Source organism: Triturus cristatus, chromosome 1_2 (assembly GCF_964204655.1).
Source record: "Triturus cristatus chromosome 1_2, aTriCri1.1, whole genome shotgun sequence".
Classification (NCBI taxonomy): Eukaryota; Metazoa; Chordata; class Amphibia; order Caudata; family Salamandridae; genus Triturus; species Triturus cristatus.
In genome coordinates, this window is record NC_140580.1 from 919620459 (window position 1) to 919644845 (window position 24387).

Genomic DNA, 24387 nt, shown 5'->3' on the forward strand with positions numbered 1-24387 from the left:
AACAAGTAGTTCAGTTGCGAAACGGACTACAAAACACTCACGTGATACACACGCCATTGCCAAGAAGAGCTGCTCTTGACAGGTTGTGACACCAATGAAATCCTAAAATGGATCAAGTCCAGGAGTTATTAACAGCTGTAAACAACCTGACTCTCCAAAGTCCAAAGCTTGTCTACAGAAAATGCTTCCTTACATCAATCTCTTGCTGTCATGTAACAATGTTCTCATGATCTTCCTTTGGCTGGCTTAGGAGAATTAATATTTGATAGAAGCTCTATCAAGTTCAAGGCATTTCTGGAGTCTGGATCAATTTTAGCTTTAAGTCCTATACTTATGCCAGTGATAGATCCAAGGTGGGGTTTATTGTGAGCAATACTACTGGAAAGGCTCTGGCATGGGCCGTGCAATTAGTTTCTGATGCTGGTCCACTTCTGGACAATTTTGCAAAATGTTTCCCCATCAAGCTCTGAAGTTTTCAGCCTAAGATGTGATTTTAGAAATTAACCAAGGCCTGGCATACATACATACATCTCTAAGTTTAAGGGCTTGGCTAGAAAATCTAACTGGCCTCACTCAGCCCTAGTCATGTTGCTCCAATAAGGCGTAAAGGATGACTTTAAGTGTGAACTTGCTAGAGTCACTAGACCAGCATCTCTACATGATCAGTGGAGGCTGGTAATTCGAGAGCGGGGGAGACGGGCGGGCCACACATGCATTCATACTGACTCTCACCCATGCATTTACACGCGCACACACCCCCATTCACAACATACACTCACAAATACACATACATTCATACATACACACACACACCAAGCATTAATAAAAATAACACTTACCGAGTCCTCAGCAGTGATCGTGGGTAGCAAGAGGGAAGCCTCAGTGGTTCCTGACAAATGGGATGAAACTCCTCTCCTTGGCTGACCTTGTTATGGGTCAGTCCATGAAAGGATTCAGCAGTTCTTTACTCGTCACAGAGTGGAATGGGGTCAGTGAGACTGCTGACCCCACAAAACACTGTTACAATTGTCACTGATAGACATTCGGCTCTAGGCACTTCAGGACTTAAAATGGAAGCGTCCAGTTCCAGGGCTATCAGTGACACTTCCCCTCATCATGGGAGGGGGACCACCAAGAGCTTTGCTGGACTGAGAATTTCACGCCCGTGGGGCTGTGACATTTTCCGCCCGGCAAAGTAATCTCAGGCAGCCAGGCACTTCTGCATTTAGCACACGTACAGTGCCTGAATGCATGACCTGAACATGATGAGTGTCTGCCAGACTGACCTTTGCTCAGCCTGACAGATACTCTTCACTTTTCGAAAAAGGTGGGGCCTCTCCACTAGACCTGGGCTAAATTTCCATTCCGCTCGTGGAAATTGCAATAATTTGACATTTTCGCGTTCCGCGGAGAGCGCGAAAATGTCAAAATTTCCGCATTCCGCAGCTGAGAGATAATTTGTTTCTTGCTCGCGCTGTAAAATAATACATTCTCGCGCGCGATCGCCTTACCAGAATCCCCGCGTTCGCCGACAAGTTTTCCTGATCCGGTCGCGTTCTCCACGAGATGTTGGATTGTTGGTAGCCATTTGCGCTGTCTCGCGACAGTTCTCGCCCACAGTAATGTCATTGGTCGCGCGATCACGTCTTTCTTCTCGCAATCATGCACCGCGAGAAGAGTGAAAACAAGATGGCCGCACCCGCGAGCAACCGCATGGGTAAGCTGGCGAGCCGCGACCACGCAGAAAATACCGCGAACGGGCGGGAAAAAACTTCTGCATCTTCGCGATATTTCCGCGTGTTTGCGGAGATTTTTAACATTTTCGCGATAATTTACGAAAGTCACTTTCGCAAATTCCGCCCACCCCTACTCTCCACCCTTAAGAATGGGCTGCCTATGTACAGGATCTAAACCGGCTAACCCTCCAGATTCATAGTCAAATCAAGAAAGACGAAGAAAACTTCAAAAACAATCTCGTTCTAAACCCCCTCAAAGGCCTGCATTTAAGTTACCATCTAAGGCTTCTGTTCCTGAGGATGAGCCCACACAAGGGGTGGTTACTAAATGTCTTTTGACTGATCAAGAAAGGACAAGACGACAAAGGGAAGGGCTATGTTTGTACTGTGGTCAGAAAGGTCATCTTCCGAGTTCTTGTCTTGTTCGCTCTGTTGGTCAACCTAAGGAGTCAGAAACTAGAAAGCTCATCCCTAGTACAGGCAATAGAGGTTAATGTTATTAAGACACTCCTGCTTCCTCCTCTGGTTTAGTCCTACTGCAAGGGGAACTTCAGAACGAGGCTGCAGGCACCATGCTGTATATTTAAAGTAAAGTGAGTTAGTGAAAGTGAAATCGCTTGCTCTGTTGCCAGCAGTGGGAAGCCACTTGAGGCAGCCTGCTGTGCTTGCGCCGTGCCTGCTGGGGGTCACAATGCAGCAACTCTAAAGTCTGGCACGGGGACAAACCTTCAATGTAAGAGGCTGCGGATGCCGTGCTATAAATTTACAGTAAAGCGCTAGTGAAAGTGAAAGCGCTTGTTCTGTTGCCAGCACTAGGATGTCACTTAAGCAAGCACGACACGAAAGTGAAAGCGACCGCAAGACAGGCAAATGTAAACAAGCGCGGCCACGCTAATTAGAAACAGATGGCCCCTGCGCGCCGCTACTTGCTCCCGCAAGGTGGATCCTGCCACACGCAAGAGTGTTAGAAAAGTGCAGACCGATTCCAAAAGGTCATCTCCTAGTGCAGCGCATGTGCGCTGCGCTCAGCTCGACCTAAAAAGGGGTGCCTGCCCCCATCGCTCTTCATCTGTGCCTTGTGGGGATTTATCAGGCGAGGAAACTGACACTTTAAGGACATAGGATCATTAAAGATTCTGCAGGCAGGAGTGCAGGGGCGCTCACTTGCTGTCTTCCACCTTCATTTGCTTGGCCAAGCACCCCTCACTATCTTTTTTATGCTTTCTTCTCTTTCCCTCTTTCTGGCTACTACCTCCTCTATGTGCCATTTCTACTCCTGACTTGATTAGAAGGCAACCAGACACCTAATATGTGCGTAATAGTGGGCTATGCTACACCTAAACCACCCAAATCAAACACATGTAACTCTACCACCCAATCTGTACATGACAGACCGACCCCCTGATTGGCATCAACAAACCTCAGGTATGCCAGTACACATTAAACAATCACATTCCACCCAACACATCCCACAACAGCATTCCAATAACACTTACTATTCACTTTCTCAAACAGAACCTGCTAACAGATCCCCCAAATAAGTAGCGGCAGGCGACAATTGAAAGTGGTGAGCAAGCAAACTTACAGGCAAACTGATACAGAGAGAAACCAGCAATGCCTTTATGCTGAGTGTCAAAGTTCCCAATTGTGGCTCGTTGTAAACAGTGTTTATAACAAGCCATGACCAAGAGCTCTGGAGTTGAGGCTGAAGGCAGTGCAAGTGTCTTACAATGGGTCAAATGGTGCCAACTCGAAGCAAAATAAATAAAATGCTTGCATGCAATAAACAGTAACTAAATCGCTGACATGCATTACATTAACGTTTTAAAGATAACATGTTTAACTTTAAAACGTTAATGTGATGCTTGTCAGCGATTTAGTTACTGTTTACATTGAAAAGAAAAACTAAATTTTCACTTTAGCACTGGCCACAAGGCTTCCGGTCCTGGTGTTCTTCTCCTGTCGTCCAGCACATACCCCAGCCAACTCCCCTAACGAATCGAGACGCTGCTCTCATGCTGTTAATCAGCATGAGAGGAGCATCGGGATTGGCTGGAGCCAGCTGATTCAGCACTCATTCAGGCACTGGGGGCCTGTGCCTTTTTTCCACCAAGCTGTCTAAAACAGCTTGGGTTGGAGAGGTTTATAGTGCACATGTCAGGCCAGCTGTTGCAAGACAACTGGCCAAAGTGGTATGTGCACTTTAAACTGCTGTAGTCAGCCACCACTCCTCCCTGTTGCCATTCAGCAGCAATGGCCTGCCCTCATAAAAAGTTCAGGCTGAGAAGGGTAAAATAAAATGACCATCTGCTCACGGGGGCGTGGATAACCGCCAATGGAGTTGGACACAATTCGAGGGGCTCCTGTCCGGCGATCCGCCATCCGCAGTCATCCTGAAACCCTGTGCCCCCACAAATCTATGAAGGGACTGAGGGATACCAGCTGAAAGAGAGGGGAGTATGCCGTAAAGCTGGGGCAGCCCCGAGAGTGCTATAACTGAGAGACGGTCACATGCACTATGAAAATGGAGGCAGCGGAGTGAGCGAGGACGGAACTCCCTGAGCGAGCATGCAGCAGAGAAGAGCTAGTCCTGCGGAAGTATAAATAAGAACGACTCCGAAGCCTGCAGCAGGGACCTCGGTTTGGACTCAGAGACCGCGGGGTGTCTGTGACTGCTGCGGTATACGATATACAGAAGTCACCGAAAGGAGTCCGTGAGGCTGCTGCCCGCCAGCAAATCCTAATCATCATAGGATTGCTGCAAGAAGTTTCGTGATCCTTGCATCTCCACCATAAGTGGAAAATAGAATTGTAGGAAGAATAATCTATCGATAGAAGGTTGAAAGTTGAGGATATTTTCCACAGAATTTCTGTACCACAAACATGAGAAGTATAGCTTCTGCCACTGACAGGATTCTCACACTATTTAGCCCCAGATTCTATTTTTATACTCTGAGGTCCTTGAAGGTCGGTGAAAGATACATCCTATTGTTAATATACGGACCTGCAACTTCGAGAACAGGAGGTGTTTGCCCCTGAAGTCCAGAGATAGTAACAATGTGGTGCTCAAGAGATATATATATCCCTCTAAACCTCTATTGTAAATGAGGTGATTTTAACTGTTCCAGTTTTTATCAGCTTGAGAGAGTCATAAAACGTTGGTCTTGATAAAGATGGTATCATAATATTCCCATCAATACGCGTCGACGCCTGAGTTGTTAGGAACACAATCCGTATTATCACTGAGACTTTTGAGTGCTTATAGAGTGCATGGCACCCAGTCTCAGTCATTGAGGAACAATTATCACGGATGTGATCAGTTTAAGACAAAGTTTTTGGTCTACTATTTGTACTCTCAAATACATTTTAATTTTATGTCACTTAATGTTTTTTATTGTGTTTTTTGAATGAATTTATGGAATTTGTTCTGTTTTTTATACTTCATGATGCAGTGCTATTAATTGTTCAGACTTGTTTTATTTGATTTTGTGTCTCATGGTGAATAAAATAATTTTAATCTTCTGTTATTAGTCTTGTCCATAATAGTAGTCTTGGGTATACAGACATATTCTCCTATTCTGAGTGTAATGGATGTGATTGAGTGATGAAGTTGGAGACTTTGGCCCTGTAATAGACATTGTGGGTTGCTGAGTGCTGTCCAAAGAGAACCTTTGCGATTACATATTTGTATGGTACCCTATTCCTTTGGCATAACGGGTTCCTCTCAGTTTCTATAACTGCTGCGGGGAAGCCAGTGAAGTGGTGGCTGAGGCGAAACCGCGTGTCCGTGACGGGCCCAGTGACAGTAGCATTTGGAACTGTCAGAGGGCACCCACTGACCCAGAGGAAGAGTGTAGGTGTGCAGTGGTGGCAGTGCACTCTCCCCTACAGGGAGAACAAGAAGCATAAGAAAACCGAAATATGGCAGCATGCAGTTGAGCGGTGGAGGAAGGCACATTGTGGGCGCCTGGACACAATAACTTGGAGGCCCCTGCATCGCCATACAGTCCCATTGAGGTGAGGAGGAGTGCGGCGAGAGTGAAGAGGGGACTCACCTGATGTTGAAGGATGGTGAGCACTGTTGGGCAGAGGGAGCCGGGAGTACAGAAAAGGAGAACAGGCAGCCAGGAGGGACGAGGCATCCCCATCGGCATGTGTAGAAATGGTAAGCTACAGCTATAGCAGACGCCCCTGAGCACGGCACCGAAGATTGCCAGGAAGGCAGAAACGGGAGGGGGAAGCTCACAAATCAACAGAGTGGGGGAAGACTAAGGAGGAGAAAGAGCCCTAAGGGTGGTAGAACAGACAGGGTGCCCTCACCAAGAAGGAGGCCATGCAGAAGTAGTGCGGAAACAAGGCCCAACGAGGGAGCTAGGCCACAACCGCAGGGGGCAGCCCTGAGGGGGCTCCAGGTGTTTAAACAACCGCTACAGAGGTACCGGGAAAGCTAGCAAGAAGAGGTGACGCCAAACAGGGGACAAAGAATCCTGGAGGAGAAGCGGGGGATGGGTGCAGGATTGCTGAGGCTGGCGGGCTCCTAAGATGACACGACAAACAGAGGTTCTCGTGATACCCCAAGGCATTGTGCCACACCACCTCTACTGGCTGGGATAAAGAGGTGAATGTGAATTAGGCCCAGTGACTCTGCTGCTAGGGTTTGAAAGCTAATGCTCTACACTACGATGTAAGGAAGCAAGTGGATCGAAGCAGGCGAACAGCAGTAGTAGCAGTACAGAGGAGAGGATCCGGGCAAAATAATACAGGCTGACCTATTTATTGAATGTCAACGGAATCTGGTCTGTTTCCCCAGAGTGACGCTCCTGGGCTGGCTGCACTGCGGGGTGGAGGCTGTTTCCCTGCCGATCCGACAGACTGACATAGGGAGGAAGTCCCCTGTGGTGAGTCGACTACAGATTCTTATTCTGGAGTGGGGTGCTGCCCCCATCACCTAGCAGCAGCATTTCGATTATAGGGAAGTCACACGGACAGCGTTACCTCCGCAGGACTGAGGGGGCCCTGGACTCTTGATAGCGCAGCCACCCAGCTCAGTAGAGTTGAGATTACATCAGATAAGAATGGGACGTATATCTAAACATCGAGGAAAGGACAATATGGATCCCTGCAAAAGACAGGAGCACACTGATGAGGAAGATGAAGCATGAGGAGGGCCAAATGGGATTACTTCATCCTGCCCTACCTTAACGGATATTATGCAGGCAATCACGGCGTCTCGCGAAGCACTTGAAACAAAGATAGGTGCCATAAGCACAGACTGAAATCTTTTAAAAGACGATCACCGCCGTCTGGCAGAACGAGTAACGAAAAATTAGCGCACGATGGCGGACGTACCAGCGGTGGTCGAAGAAATGAGTAAAACACTATCCGCGGTGATGATCCTAGAGGCGCGAGCAGAGGACAGTGAAGGGAGGTCCCGTAGAAATAAAATAAGGATCATTGGGCTTCCGGAACGAACAGAAGGCAGGTACATGGTGCAATTCCTCGAACACTGGCTGAAAACAGAAGTTGCCCCTGAGGGCCTGTCACAATTCTATACACTGGAGTGAGCGCATAGGGTACAAGTGTGTCATCCAAAGCATGGAGCCCCCCCATGACCTGTCATCGCGCGTCTGCTCCATTTTAGAGACCCAGACCATATCCTAGCACATGCTTGACAAAACACACATCTGCAAATTGGAAACAGCAAAATAATGATATTCCGGAATTTTACGAAAGAGGTGCAGCGGTAGCGTGCCTCCTTCCTAGCTGTGAAGAAGCGCCTTAGTCAGCTTCAGCTTTCATACGCGATGATATTCCCAGCCAGACTCAGAGTGACGTCTCCCTCAATTTTTCCAGACACCCCAAGAAGCATGGGAATGGTTGGAATTGACCAAGTTGTGAAGCGACCCAGAAGAAGCAAAGAATTCCTGGAAAATCCAGCACACCATCTTCAGAGGGATCCAGGGAAAAAAGACATAGACTAGTACGCGAGGTTGCAGAACTAAGTCAGGTGGACTCCAGCCCTAAATCTCTGAGGAATAGCGTGGAGGACAGACCACCAGATGGTTCTCAAAGCGTTAGCTCGGCGGAGGAGTCTGATACAGAACTACCCAAAGTCACCCCCAAATCGGTGGAGGACCTCATCTGAATGGAGTCCCTAGCAGAAGATAAATATACACGGACAATAACTCCACTTATAGGTATCCTTTTGTTCCTGTACCAGGGTAAATGCAATAATTCGAGGAGATTCCTCACCAGAGAGGGAGTGAATGAGTGGGGGCATTCAATCCTTATCAGTTTGGATGGGGGGAACCGGGAGGGGAGGGACCCGAGGAAACTCCGTCTTTACTTTACCCCCAATTATAACAGCGCACGTATACTGCATGTTGATACCTTGGGTATTGAGTTTGGATGGGTACTGGACTGTCGCCTGTCCTGGGGAGGGGATGTTGGGGTGTTTGTTATTTAAGGGGATCACAAGTTGGAGAGGGGCATGCCTGGACAGAAGCAATCAATAGACTAGCCGTGACACTTACCTAATGGTTTCCGCCACAGATGTTAAATTTATTTCCTGGAATGTGAAAGAGATGCACAGGTGCCATAAGGTGCACGCATACCTAATCAGGATGGGGAACAAGATAGCGCTTCTCCAAGAAACCAATATTACTGCTAAGGAAGGTGAAGCCCTTCAGAGCAGATCGAAGGGGTAGGTGCACTACACAAATTACTCCGCCTTCGCTAGGGGGTCCTCATATGGGTGAGGGCGGGAGTCTCATTTCAATGTACTAAACACATATTCGACCCAGAGGGGGGCTACGTAGACCTAGTAGGCAAATTAGATGGCAGAGACATAACAATTGGGAACATATACAGACCGAATACAGATCAAGCTTCATTCTTTGCAGCTCCATCTAGGAAGTTCGCCCCATACTTAACTGGCTTGTGATACTGGGCGGTGACTTTAATTGTATTACAGATATAGCGTTAGACCGATTTCCACCAACGTTTGAGAGACTTCCCCATTGTTCGTATAGCAGAAGCATGAAGAGCATGGCAACATCAATGGGGGCTAGTAGACACCTGGAGAACGTTGCATCCAAGAGACATGGATTACTACTTCTCTTCATGCCTACACATTCTGCATGTTAGAATAGACGCTATACTTTTCTCCCCTGACGTACACGCTCATGTGAGCTCAAGTGAATATCAAGCCCGGACGATTTCTGACCATAATCCCCTACTGACAGGGCTTCACTGGACTAGAGAACGACCGCGCATCCCCGGAAGCATTAGAAGACCAAGTCTTCAATGCAAAAATACAATTGGCGATAGGGCAGTACTTTGTAGATAATGCAGGAACGGCCAATAATCCATTGAGGGAATGGGACCCATTCAAAGTGGTGATCAGAGGGAAATGTATCTCAGAGATGGTGTGGATCAGGGGAACGCTCTTGAGAGACACTCTAAAAGCTAAACAATCTCTCAGGGATCTCGAGCGAGAGAGACCGGGCAATGGGGACCTGCAGGAACAACTCCTGGCCGCCAAAGAGGCGGTGGCGGAACATGTTAAGCACCTTCGCTGTTTTGATTATAAAAACTATATGGTCTGATAGCACGCGGAACGGGACAAGTCGGGAGCGATGCTGGCTTGGCTAGCTAACCCAGCCAAAAAAGGTTTGCCTATACTTGAGATTAGAGATGAGCTAGAAGGGGAGTCATATACGCATCAAGACATAAACAAAGTGTTTTTTAGATACTATGCCGAGCTCAATAGGAGCAAGATGGTGACTTCAGTGACTGATATTGATAATTTCATAGGGACACAGGCCTTACCCACTATTGATGAAGATGCAGCAGAATCACTAGGTAGAGATATAGAGCACCACGAGGTCAGGGCAGCCATTAAGGCCATGGCCAGAAATAAGACACCAACGACAGACAGCCTCCCAGTTGAGTTTTTTCCTCGATATACTTCAACATATTGGGGCAGAGACTGGTAGAAGTGTACAATAAGGCGAAAGAAGGAGGGTCACTGCTGAGCTCCACGAGAGAAGCGTTAATTATTCCGCTACTAAAACTCGGCAAATCAGCAATGGCTAAGACAGCATACAGGCCACTCTCCATGTTAAACATAGATTATAAAGTCTTAAGTAAAATACTAGGTACCGGGCGACTGCCATACATGATGGACCTCATACACATAGACCAAGTGGGGTTCATCCCAACACGTAACACAGCAATGAATATCCAGAGGTTGCTGCGTATCCTAGAGACGGAGACCTATGATAGAGGTGAGGCAGCCGTGTTTGCGATCTACATCGAAAAAGCCTTTGATAGCCTAGAATATCAATATCTATTTAGGGTGATGGAGAGATTTGGACTAGGATCAGAGCTCTTAAAATGGACATCTCTGTTGTATACAGACGCCACTGCCAGAGTCAAAACAGGGGGGGTGAACTCGCAAGGCCTATTAAGTGGAGAGGGGTACACGTCACGGCTGCCCGGTCTCTCCCCTACTGTTTGCTCTGGCCATGGAGCCCCTGGACTCCATTACAGTGGGATAGAGGTGGTGAATCGACAATAGCATATTGAGTTATATGCAGATTTATTGTTGTTTCTGCAAGACACAGGGTCAGAATTAGAGAGGGCGAGAACTGTCAGCCTCATCAGCTAGAGTGTCGCGGATCAAAGTCAATTGGTGGAAATCGAGCCTTTTTCCTACAAAAGCAGGGCGCAAGAGGCCGCAACTGGAAGTGAATTGGGAGAGTAGATGTCTCCCATACCTGGGTGTTACAATATATCATGAGTGGGCGGACCTACTAGAAGGAAATATAGCCAAGGCAATCAGGGGAATGAAAGCTTAATTCCCCTTTTGGGGCATGCTACCCTTATCGGTTATGGGGAGGATATCCTTGTTGAAAATGGTGACTCTCCCCCGATTGTTGTATCTCTTCGGAGCCCTCCCGGTCTAGATCCCAGCAGGAATGTTTGAATATCTTAGGTCACTAGTGATCACCTTTATATGGGGTTCAGGTAGACGCAGAGTAGCGTGGGGTACGTAAACAAGACCAAAAAGCACAGGAGGCTTTGCACTTCCAGATTTCGAATACTACTACCTTGCAGTGCAACTGCAGTGGCTTACGAAATAGGTCGCAGGGAAAGTGAGAGGGGTAGACCAACCATATGTTGCAGCCCCTAGTTTGACAATACTGTCCAATACAGTGCCTTGTCTACCTCCCCACAGAGGGGAGGAATATAACGAAGTCAAAGTAATACGCAAGTGTTGGATTAGATTCCACCAGAGAGCTAAAGTAAAAAATAAAACATACGCCCCAGGGATTCAGATGGCTACCTGCATGGGACTTCCCCATGGAGGGAGCTGGAGAGGGATGGAGTCCTGGGCAGAGGCATGTTATATGAGGATGGAACCTTAATCCCATTTCATGACTTCAGACTTCAGAGAACGATATGATATACCTAGAGGACATTTCTTACTATACACCGCCCTTACAACAGCGATACAAAAGCGCTGGGGTGGAGGGGGGGGGCTCTCGGAACCTTCAACATTGGGAGGATGTCAATATGTGGTGTCGGCCTCCGGGACTTTTAAAGCAGTTACCTGTCTCTATCGACGGCTCAGAAATAACACACTGCCTGCGCTCACCAGACTGAGAGAAACCTGGGAAGAAGACCTAGGAACAGATATTGAGGAGAAGGCATGGCACACACTTGTAGAGAGAAAAACAAAAGTCACTAGAAATGCTCGATTCCAATAATACATTTTTATGTGTTACACAAAGCCTACCTCACAGCAGTATACATCAATAAATACTTTGGGATGGGAGCGGCCCAGTTGCGGGAGACTGATGCAGCATACCTGCATATGTTTTGGGTCTGCCTGGGGGTTGGATCTTTCTGGAGGGAGGTGACTACAACATTAGTGGAAATTACTGAGAAAGAGGTCCAAACCACACCAGGATACTGTCTATTACACTGGTTCTCGCACACATTCAAAGTTAGACTTACAAGTCGGTTCTAAGATTTGGCACTCGTGCTGGCCAAAAGAGGGATCACCACTAACTGTAAATCCCAGGGGGGACCCTCGACGGCGAGGTGGGAAAGGGAATTCACAAAATAGGCGCTATATGAGGGAGCAGTGAGACTGAGCGAAGCCAGACGAGGCAGAGGTCCTCTGGAGGCAGCAAGAGCATGGTAGGAGTTAGTATCACTATTAAAACAGCCAAATAACGCAGCCGACGTAGAAGCACGGAATGGGCACGGGGAGGAGGAAAGTCAGGGATGATAGGGATTCGGGATTACATCCACCAGTGGTGTAACAAAAGTTGAGGGGCCCCCCTGCCACGCACACAGAGGGCCCCCCGCTCAGGATTTAATCCGAGCTATTGAGCCTGAGTACTGTGCTGAGGGGGGCCCCTGAAGCTCGGGGCCCCCCTGCACCACGGGGGATGCAGGGGCCTAGTGGGCAGCACAGATTTGAACACTGAAGAGCGAAGTAAATGGGGTAACATTGTTGGAAACGTGCTACCTTCAAGCACGTCTAAGGGGAGGGTGGGGGAGGAATGGGAGTTGGGTAGTTATCATTGTTCGTATATGCTAACTGAAAGACTTTATTATACAACTGGAAACATGTGGATCTGTATAAGAAATGCTTAATAAAATCGGTTTACAAAAAAAAAACTGACCACCTGCTCACTGAAAAATAGCAACTCCATTTGGCACAAACATCCGCACATACAACACACTACAAAGATCTTAGGCAGAATTTAACACATCTTACTTCTACAATAATCAAAACACACAATCAGTATACCAGAGCTGTAACAAATCTTTACATTTTCATGCAATTTTTTATTATTATTCCCAAATTGCTATGGAATATTAATAGTGAAGAGACAAGGGGAGGAGCCAAGATGGCGACCGGAGCAGACGCTTGAGCGCCCGGCTCCGTCGGCCCTTGGCCTCGGACTATCATCCTGACTCCTATCCTCGCCGATTTTCGAGGTGCAACGTGTGTGACGACGCGCTGACCGCGCCGCCGCTTTCCCGGAGTCTTAGCCCGCCCGGACGCCGGAGTTCTTGGTGCTTTTGTTCTCCGCACTGGACCCCTGCTCTATTGTGGCCTTGGCCGGCCCCCTGGAAGCTCCGCAGTTACCGGACCCGCTAGCGTAAACCTGAGCCCCGCGGTCCCGGTCCCACCTCACACCACGGACTGTCGTCGGATGAGCCGGGGGAGGGACGCCCGGACACCTCCTGCACCCCGCACCTGATGGGCTGGAGCTATAGGGTAAGCCCCGGTGCGGCGGGTCTCCTGCCCCGTTCTGTGGACCGCGCTGTGGGAGGCTGCAGACCCCCTTCTTCTATTGCCTAGTCGGCTGCAAAGAGAACCCGAGGGAAGGGCAGCGACTGTTGGCTTTTCCCTGTTGCGGCGCAGACCTGAGGGGAATTGCCTCCTTGCTACGACCCCCCCCCTGGCCACTGTACCGTTCTGCGGTAAAACATGGCGTTGATTGCCTGCTCGCGGCTGGGGGATGCTACTCCGGTCTCGCCCGCTGCCCGCTTCGCCCTCCCTCTACCAGACACCAGCTCCACAGTGCCGTCCCGGATTGCTACCGATGTGGGGGCGCAGCCTCCGCTGACATGCGGCTCCGTTCTGGCTGCCCTGCGGGACTTTCGTCTACAAATGTGTCTTGGCTTGCAAGCGCTGAGTGAGCGGTTTGACTCCATACTGTCGGCTGCGGGTCGTGAGCGCCCCGTTTGTCATCAACAAGGCGTGGGTCTGCCAGTGCTTTTGTCCTCTTGCGGGGACGCAATGGCTGTTTATGATCGTGCTACACTGGTGCCTGCATCTGGCTTTACCGGCACCCAGGATCAATCGCTCTCCAGCTCTATTGCGGATACTTTGTCTCCCCGTTCATTGCTGCCTGCTTTGTTGTTGCCTGCCTCACCGTGCCCGCAAGAGTATCCAGCAGAGCGACACCTGACGTCCTTGAGGAACCGTTCACGGTGGCCTACTGCTTCTTTTCTGTGGAACTCCTGTACTTTACATGCCAGGTCTGGATTTTATGTGGTGCACAAGGGGACCTCAATAGATGGTCGGCGGCCATTTTGTGACTCTACTTCACCATCTTCTCCCAAGCGGCCATGTTGTCTTTGTCTGCACGGGGTGCGGGGCCTTCATGTAGGGGCTGGTGTAATCTTAAGCCCGCGATCGGGCCAGGGCTAAACTGATTTATATCGCCATGGTTTCACGGATGGGCTGGACTGGGACTGGAACTGTTTGCATATGTTGTGCGCACTCGTCGTGGTTTGTCCGCCTTCATTTAAATTGTTGTGACACGTTATCTTCACACGACCGCTTTTGGCGTAGTGGGTTCTTAGTGTGTGGAGGCCATAGCTGGCCGATGGTTTCGGGCGCTCTGGGGTAACGTAGGCTCCTCCCCACTTACCTCTCTGTTCTCTTATTTTTCTTTACTCTATTCCTACTTTCTCTCTTGTCTATATTTCGGGTTCATTGGGCGACAGGCACTATGCTGGGGGGGGGGTAGGCCGTAGCCTCCGCATTGGTGTAGGGTGGGGGGGTAATTCACTGTTTCTACTTAGTTCTATGGGCCTTTTTCTTTTATGTTTCTGCGCTATACTTGTTTCGATTCGGGGTCCGGGTGTGGGGTGGATTGAGTGGGGGCGGCTCTGGAGGGGTGCATATTTACTCATGTGACTATCCTGTTATATAACTGCATCGCCTCACTGCCTGAGATTTTCCTTCCATGACCGTTTTAATGATGCTGCTGCTCTCCCGTGTGGTGAAGCTATCTTGCGGACTCGAATCTCCTTGGTTCTTATTCTTTACTGATTTTTTCCCTGATAAAATTATTTTGAAAACCTTAAAATTAACCTTCACTTCTCCTTCCCCTGGTGTCAAGGATCTCTCCAGTGTATACCTCATGACTCGTTGCTAATCTTGACCGTGGATGCGCAGGGGATGTAATGTTTGTACCAGTGCTTAACCGTACCGTGGCCGGCCTGACGGTTGTAGGCCCGTATTTGTTCTTTTCATATGCACAAATAAAGGTTTTAAAAAAAAAAAAAAAAAAAAAAAATAGTGAAGAGACAGAACGTTATAACCTGAAACTAAAACAAAACTCTACAAATTATGCACAACCAAACATCCATAGAAAAACTTTCACAGCTCATTCCAGAGCTTCATAAAGTGGGAGCCAGATTAAGAAATGGCTACAGTTTCACATTTATATTAGAAGGCGCTATACACATGCTTTAAATATTACATCATGTACAGTTTTCTCACAACCAAGCAAAATCCCATTCAGGAAAAAAGAGACTGGGCTGGTGGAAATTTTAAAGACCTAAGATTTCTTTTCTAAATATATATTTTTGGACTATCCCTATTTAAAGTGTTATCTCTTTGTTATGTATTGACTCAACTTACTTTGGGGTATGTGTTAGAAAACAGGCATTTTACAGGTTTCCCCCACACTTTTTTCTCCAGTTCTGATGGTTTGGACTTTGAAAGTGCAGTGGAGCCTACTAACCAGGCCCTATTGTCAGTGCTCTCTCCCTAAAATATGATGCATGTGAACTGGTAACATCACTTGGCTAGAACTTGAACCCCCTTATAGGTCCCTGGTAAGTGGTTCCAGTAGCAACCAGCAGCAGCAGACCGTGCAGGTAAGAGAGGTGGGGCCGAGTGGTAGTAATTTCGACAGACTACGATAAGGGAAAATTAATCATAGTCATCTGTAGAATCCCCCCCAACCTAGCCCCACCGCTCTTACCTGCATGGACCCTTGCTGGTAACCAGTGTGTGGGAGTTAAAGGGGTCACCAGTGCCTGCAGCACTGATTGTGCCACCCTGAGTGTCCCAAGTAAAAGGGTGACAGCAGGCCTGCCACTGCGGAAGCAGTGCAAACTTCTCAAACTCGATTTTGCCCTCACCATGAGTGGCAAGGTCATACAGCTATTTTTTTTCTAAACATTCTATAGTAGGCTATTAGTTACAACTTGGTCCAGACATTCCTAACTTCAAGTCACAACCAATAATAAATCACTTCAGAGTTCTAATCTGTTACCCATTCTTCATCAATCGGCGAGCTGAGTTCTATAATTCGTCTCCTGTTCCCCATTGACACTTCTGTTGGGCTAGTGCAGATTCCTCCCTATAGTAGGTCCATTTCCCCCAGATCAAATCCCACTTTTTTAGGCATCCCCTGCCCCAATATAGCGCCCTTTCTGTTACCATACAGATGTCCATGTCTTTCACCCAGTCTCTGAGTAGCAGTGCTTCCGGAGCCCCCTGGCATCTCGCTATGTTGCGTTTCGCTATCATCATTCCCAGAGTTACCCAAATCTGGTCTTTAGGACTCAAATCTGTACCCTCACCTATATTCAGGAGAGTTTGTTTCGGCTCTGGTTCTACTTTCCCCCTACAGACTCCTGCCATTTTGTTTACTACTTCCGGCCAGTAGCACCTAATCTCTGAGCATTCCTAAATCATGAGATAGAATGTGCCCTCCTGCCCACAAGCTCTCTGACAGTAGTTGGTCAATCCTTTATTCATTTCCTCTAGTGTGGTTCTAGGAAGGTATGCTCTGTGGAAGATTTTCAGTTGGATGTGTCTTAATTTTGCTGATATGGCTACCTATTGGGGAGAGCCCTGCACCTCCTGCCAGTCATCTTCATCCAGCACTCCTAAGTCCCATTGCCAGAGGTCCTGTAATTTTCCCAGGGAGTTATATATAAGCTGTTTATACATCACGCAGATTGTCCTTTTGTCCATGTGGTTTATTAGGAGTCTGTCCTCCAGGGGTGATACCTCTGGAAGGTTAGTCCCTGGCAGAATAGCTGCACAAAGGGCATGGTTTACTTGGAGGTATCTGTATGTTTCAGTCTGGACCATATCATATTTTGACTGCAGTTCCACAAATGGGATAACATCCCCCCTGTTCCAGAGATCTCCCACTGTCGTGATGCTGATGAGGTCCCACTTAGTGAATCCCTTACTTATGTGTAGTCCCCCCAGTCTCTCACTTGCCCAGAGTGGGGTATACTGAGATAGTATATAATTTCACCCCAATCTTTTGTTTACTCTATGCCATAGGGCGATCGTGTGTGCTGTGGGTCCCGTCAGCCGTGTACCTTTTGGTTTTAAGTAGAGGGCTCTCAGGTATCCTCCCTCCCCCAGCAAGTGCCTGTCCATCCTATAAGCCGGGTCATCTTGGGGTCTGTATACCCATTGATTGACCACCATCAACTGTGCCGCCCAGTAGTAACAATCTAAGTTTGGCAGTGCAATACCCCCATCATACCAACCACGTACTAACTTCCTCGTGGCTATTCTAGTGGGCTTTCCATCCCATAGCAAGTCTTGAACCTCGCCGTCAACCCCTTGAAAAAATGCTGGGGGGACAATAAATGGGGCGTTTTGTAGGGTGTACAAGAAGCGTGGCAATGCTATCATTTTATATAGTACTGCCCGTCCGAACAGTGACAGTGGGAGTTTATTTCAGTATTGGAGGTCACTGCGGAAACGCTTCAGAGGGGATTGTATATTTTGTGTTATAAACCGGTCTGGATGATCTGTCACATATATTCCTAAGTATTTCAATCCCTCTGTTGCCACCGTAGCCTCGCAACCACTTGGTAGGACTCAGGGGGCCTCCGCTTAGTACATAAATTATCGATTTTGAACAATTGATCGAATATCCTGACTGCTCTCCCAGGTTTTGGAGAATTGTCATGAGTCGATTTATAGAGCGTCTGGGAGAGGCTAGGTATAACAGTATGTTGTCTGCATATAGCGAAATGCAGTCTTCCCATAGTCCTGACCAGCATAGGCCTCTGATAAGGTGATCTCCTCTGATCCACACCGCCAGTGGCTCCAAGACCAACGCGAATAAAAGCGGTGCCAAGTGGCACCCCTGGCGGGTTCCCCTCACAGCTGGAAGGGCACTGAGGCTCTCCCATTCACCACCACTTGCACCCTGGGGTTGGTGTAGAGTAGTTTGATCCATGCCTGAAATTTAGGGCCGATCCCCGTCTTTTCGAGGACAGCAAACATATATGGCTATTCTACTGTGTCAAAAACCATGCTGGTACCAAGTGACATTAATACTGCATCTTCATTTATTGTGTCCTTCCTGGCTATCGCCGACTGAAGCAGTCTTATGTTAAGTGCTGTGTTTCTGCCTGGCATGAATCCCGATTGGTCCGGGAGCACCAGGTGGGAGACATGACGCACTAGTCTGGTGGTGAGAAGTTTTGCTAGTATCTTAATTTCGGAGACAAGGAGTGAGATGGAGTGGTAGGAAGTGCTTTGGTCAGCTGGTTTACCGGGCTTGTGGATCACTACGATGGAGACCAAGCACTGGTCATCTGGTAATTCTCCTACCTCTACACTTTCCTCATACATTTGGAGTAAGTATGGCATGACCTGGGAGGCCTCAGCCTTATACAGCTTGATCGGTAGACCATTTGGCTCCCCGCCTTTCCAGACTGTAAGCAATGTATTGCAGCAACTATCTCTTCAGCTGTGATGTCGTTCTCTAACTCTGCAATATTTTTGGGAGTCAGTACTGGCATCGGTAAGTCAGCCAGAATGGCTTTTGTTGCAGCTGCCGTGGCCGCGGGGCTGTCCAGATATACCTTTGTGAAATAGTGTGCCAAAGTGTCAGCGATTCCTTGGGGGTAATTTATCACTTACCCATTGGTTGTTGTGATTGTATTCACCCACCTGTTGGCTTTCTCTTGCCTCTCAACCAGGCCAATAGCCTCCCGACTTTATCACCCTGTTCATATATACGGTCTCTCATTGCCGACAGTTTTACCCTGGTTACCTCCTGGGCCAGTTCCTTACACTCATGTCTTTTGCGCTGAAATGTGGTTAGCAGCTTCTCTGTATAGTTATCAAGCTTCTGGGCCTCTAGGTTAGAGATGTCTTTCTCCAACTCATCCATCACTGCTCTCTTGTCTTTTTGTATCCCGCCAGCAATGAGAGACCTTCCCCTTTTATGACTGCCATATAGGCTTCCCCCAGGGTTCGTGCAGAGGCTGCCGAGTTTTTATTTTCATGGAAATCGTTGTTTGTCGCCCGGTCTAGGCCTTTTCGTATCTGAGGTACTTTTAAGCACCATGGTTGCAGCACTATTTTGTGTTGGGTGCCTCTGGTCTCGGCCTGATAGCATGCCCACAACGGGGAGTGGTCGGATAGGCCCCTGGCCAAGTGATGGACGTCCCTGACCCGGTGAACTATGTCTGTATGTGTGAACAAAAAGTCTATTCATGAGTTACTAAATATTCACCCCTGAATAGTAGGTGTATTGCTGTGCTAGTGGATTTTGTGTACGCCAGATATCTGCGATCCCCATTTCCACAAGGACATCCAATAGGATGGTGGAATGTTGAGGTTGGTGTCTAACAGGAAAGCAGTCTCGGGAATAATTTGCAGTCATGTTAAAGCTCCCTCAGAGCAAGAGCTCTCCCTCGGATAATCTCAGAAGGAATGCATTCAAGTCGGGAATAGATACTTAGACTGAGACTATGTTCACCTTTTTCCCTTCCCATTTTCCTGTAAATACAGCGAATCTACTCTGAGCGTCAACCCAAGTCCGTTCCAGGACAAGGGGAAACTGCTTCTTCACTAACGCTACCACCTCCCTTTATCCAAAAGTGAACACGGAGTGGACTATCAACTTGTATCCCCATCTATTAAGCGCCTTGCATATGTTTCCCACTAGGTGCATTTCTTGTAATGGGACCACAACAGGCATGTGGCGTTTTAAGTATTGAAGTACCAATCCTGTTTTTAACTTATCTCCCAGCCCATTGACATTCTATGATAGCAGCCGAAGCTCGGGTGTGTTAAACTTCTCGGCGGGACCTCCCCTATGATGTGGCTTGTGTCTTTCAGGTATCTGGGTGGTGTATTGGTAACTAGATCCTGGATCATATCACAAGAGGCGACTTCTTCTTCCTTTGCCCGCCTGAGCCCCATTTGCACATTCTAGTTGCCTATTCAAGTACATGCTAATAGTAACTACCATGTAAACTACCCCACTACCCTGGTAACCTATAGAAACTATTCCCCCCTACCTGCAATTTGGGCTTAGAACTACTCGTGTCCCCAACCCTGCAGAGTGCCTGTCTTCTCTCTCTGTTGCTAATCGTGGAGACCCTGGCACAGTACCCTTCCCAACCCCCCTTCACCTTCTCCATCGTAGTCTTGTATGTTAGTCACTGTACATATTGATCCTCGTCACGTTCTGCTGATTCAAAGCAGCGCTCAACAGGACCCAGTGGGAGAGCTCCAGACTCCGCCTACCATTTTCCCGGTGACTGGACCACTGGTTACAATATTGTCCATGGACGTGGATAGCTTAGTGAGATGGTGTATCCATGTCTTGGCTCCAGTAGTTAGCCATGTGGATTTGTGGAGGCTCCAGTTGCATCGTCCGTCTGGTCCCTTTCCCTGTTCTCCGGTTCTCTCTCTGTGGATTACCGGTCTTCCACTGTCTTCTTCTGACGTCTGTCACCTTTTGTATCATGACGGGGATTCCCAACTCTTCTCCACCAGTCTAGCCATTTCCAAGTTTCCTATAGGCTGGCGAAGAACCAGACTTTTCCCTCCGCCTCCACTATAATTTTTTATTCTGAGAAGCTTGCGCCTTTGCCTTTGGACTTTGTGGATTGTGAAGTCACTATTTTCGTAACGCACAGAAGGTAAGCTTCGTGCAGCCTGGATTATCGGGTCCTGATCCCGGAAGTTGAAGATGTGGGCCCAGCATTGGCCTTGGAGGCAGCCCCGGTCTTGGCCCTCTATGGGAACGTTCAACCGAAAAATATTTTGATAGGCCTCGTGGTTGGAGGGAGTTCAGGATAAGGTCTTCCACGCTGCCGGTCCCTCTGCCCACTCAGGGACTCCCAGGTTTTCTCACATTGTTGCGTCTTGATCTTTCTTCATAATCGTCGAGTTTTGCATCCATTGCTTTGTTTGTCTCATAAAGTTTGTTAACTTGTCTCTTGAGCGTTGTTGTTTGGTTTTGTAAATCCACTGCTTTCTCTTCTATCTCTGTCACTCTTGTACCCATTTTCCTCAGATCGGCTCTGACCAGCGAGACTCTGTATTTACAGTCTCTATTTTGGTTTCCAAAGAGGACTGTATTTTATTTAGTGCAGTCATGATATATCGGAGCGTGAGATCTTCTTTAGCCCCTGGGTGTTGTATGCCTGCGAATTTGTCCAGCTTGGATTGGTGGGTGCCTCGCTGATCCTTCCCCCTTGTCGTCTTTGTGGGCTGCTAGTCGAGCCGTCCAGCCACTGGGTCCACCCGCTGGGTAATGGTTAGGCCCACTCAGGATTTTGCGCCACCTATCTGTAGGATTTCTGACTCTACCTGGCTTGTCGGCACTGTGAGATGGGATCGATCCACCCGCCACCTCATCCACCTGCGCACTTATTGGTGTGCCGATATGCCAAGGTTTGTTTTCCGGTGCACTTCACCAAAATCCACACTCTCTGCAACACTAGGATTGTCGCGGCTCTACGTGCCGCTGTATGTTACCATGCACCAGTCTGGAGAGGGTCATGGGGTATTCCCCCCCCTTAAGTCTGTTTTCCTCTGGATTTGCCCCCTTTTGCTTGCTTATCCCTATCTGAGGGGGTGGTTTTGGCGGTCCTCTTTGGGGTCAAGGCCTTGATTCCCACTTGGCTTCAGTATGGTCGCCGTTTGCTCAACCGTTTTCCCTTTAGGCTATACTGGGCTCTCTTCCTCCTACTCACCCCGGCTCAGCAGCTTTGTCTCTGGTGTTGAATGTGCCTCGCAGGGATTGTTTCTGGCACCTCGCTCTCCTCCCGGGATCACTTTTATTGTCGTCTGGAATATTATACCCCCTCCGTTCGCTTGTGAGTCTATCGGGTTGTTGGCTTCTTCTTGAAAGCTTTGTTAACCCAAGGGGTCGTTTTTCCTACCGGCCTTTCCATTATGTTTTGTCCACGGTACCTGTTTCAATCCGGGCAACTCGCTTCTTCACTTGTTTAATTAGGGACCTTCCACTGTAGTTACGGGTGAGTCCCCTGTAGCTGCACCCTTCGGATTGGCGTGGCCCCGTCCGGGCTGTGGTAGATGTAGCTCTTCACCAAGCCTGCGCCACTCGGGCCGTTGGGCAGAGTCTAAGTTAGTCCCCAGTTCTTTGGCTCGTGTAGGTTGAAGCTCCAGATTCAGTCCCCGCTCCTCCAGAGATCTACCAATTTCAGGTATGTGCTTCCGGAGCTGCAGTCAGTTCACGGACTGCGAGTATTATGCACTTTTAACGGATTATGTGCTGGACATTTGGAGAAGGGGGTTTTCGGGTCTCAGGGGCACTTTCACCTTGCGGCCATCTTACAAGTCTTGTATTTTAATTTCATAGAACTATATTTAATATATGTCGGTCACCACTGAGGTAGGCCTCCTGAACCCAGGAGACAGGGTGCATTATATGTAAACGGTTTGTACATATAAGTGCAAGCTTATATATCCCTATAGTAGCCGCCTTCATTTAGGGATTACTAGAACTGTTCAGGGGGCCTAGGATAACATATGCTCGCACATGGGCATTCCTAGGTTGCCAGCTTCATTATGGTCCCACTGAAAAGTGTCATGTTTAGTATCAAATAACTTCTCTCATCAAACCCAACTTTTTAACAAAGTCGGATTTATGGTGGCATGCACGCTGGTGCCTATCTTAGTGGTTGCCCACTTGGTTGCCCCAGCCTTTCCTATGCACTGACTAACATTCTGCAGGCCTGCAGCTGCTTCCTTCAAGACAGGAATCTGACCCTCTGCTATGAGGCGTGAACACTCCCAGGAGTCAGAAACACAGGCCTGCTTGGGCGGGAGGTGTCAACTCTCTCTCTGACAGGATGGCTAGTGAAGTGTCACGTCAAGGTAGTGATCTTCAAAGCTCCCACCGCCTCTAATTGCTATTTAGAAATTCGCAACTTATGATCAGCAAGTAACAAAGGCTAGCTGCAATAAAAGCAGTTGCCCACTGAGCTATTTACATTAAATACAAATCTGTGATCTGCATGTTACACTATGTGCTTTGTAGCAAGTACTTAAACCCTCAATGGTACCTTATGAGTAGGGCTCCAGGTTTTATGGTATTTTTTTTTTTTTTTAACATTTCCGCCTGTATGTGTTTATATTTATTATTTGGTCCTCTTATTGGTACTTATTCATATTTATTTTGCATTTGGGAATTAATGGAATCGTAAAATAGTACATTTCTACATTTATTTAACTGATAAACATGCATTCTATGTCCGGACCGGAGGCTCGGATTATGCTTTTCTCTTCCTTATTTCATTGCTCAGCAGCCTTAAAACAAATAACAATAAAAGACTACAAATTCCCTGAGTCTTTGCATAGTTCAAAACAACCATAGAGACAGTCTTATATGAACAACATCAAGGAACAGCACTTCCTCTTTCTTCGCTGCTCAGCAGCCGGATAAGTGCATTGCCTTGATCTTGTTTATTTCTGTGGGAACATTGTAATATAATTCCTGCGGGGACACTGGGTCATTGTAAACGCAATTGTGCTGTTTCTTTATTGACTGTGTTGTTAGCGCTAACCTCTCTCTCTGCGAGCGTCCCCGTCAGCTGCTACTGGCACGTTGGCTGGGGAGCTCCCTGTGGGGTCGGGATTGCGCCGGGATTGTGCCGAGTGTTGTGTGGGATGCTAAGCGTCTTCTAGCTGGGTGAGTGCTGTGATCACGCTCAAAGTTATTCACGGCGTCCAGCGTCGCTATCTCGCTAGAGCGCTTCGGTCGCGCTCAAGCCTGGCGGCCGCTCCGGCTTCAGAATGGGGCTTTCCTCTGCGGTGCCGCTACCTCCTACTCATCCCGCGGTGCACCATCAGCCCTGATAGAGGGTGCGGTACGTTCAGACGGGCAGGAGGAGGGAGGGGGTATCCCTTTGCATTTTTGGAATTCCTCGGCTCCCGTCGGTGCACTTGCGGACTTTTAGTTTCTTTGCGTGCCTGAGGGAAGTTGGAGGCTTCTGGCAGTACTCGCATTCCTCTAATTAGGAGCTCCAGCACAGCGGTTCTTCCGCGGAGCGTTAGGTATCTCTATTCTGGGAACAAACCTTGGCATATCCAATTGCCTCCCTGTGCCTGTGCTGGTGAATGTTTAGGCACCTGTATTTCACTGTGCCTCTACTGTTAGATTACTCTTGGCTCATTCTGATCCTCTTTATCATGGAGGGCGAATTTAATGCTTGGGAACCCATGGAGGAGGAACTCTAACTTCTCCTCATTCACATGGGTTTGGTGGATGGGATTGAGGCATCACTGGAGAGAGAGGTATCTTGAATGAATCACTGACAAAATAACGAGGTACAAAATATTGGGACATAAATATCGATGTCAAGAATATCGACATCCTATCTACAACATGGTAAGTACAAAAATATTGTGAAAAAATATATCGTTGCTAAAAATATCGAAGGACAAAATATTGTTTTTTTAATATATAAAAAAGAATGTAAAATAAATTAAATAATACATATAACTTAAAAAACGTTATATTTATTAGAAAACGTTAACAATTAAAATAATAAAATAAACATATATATGTATAAA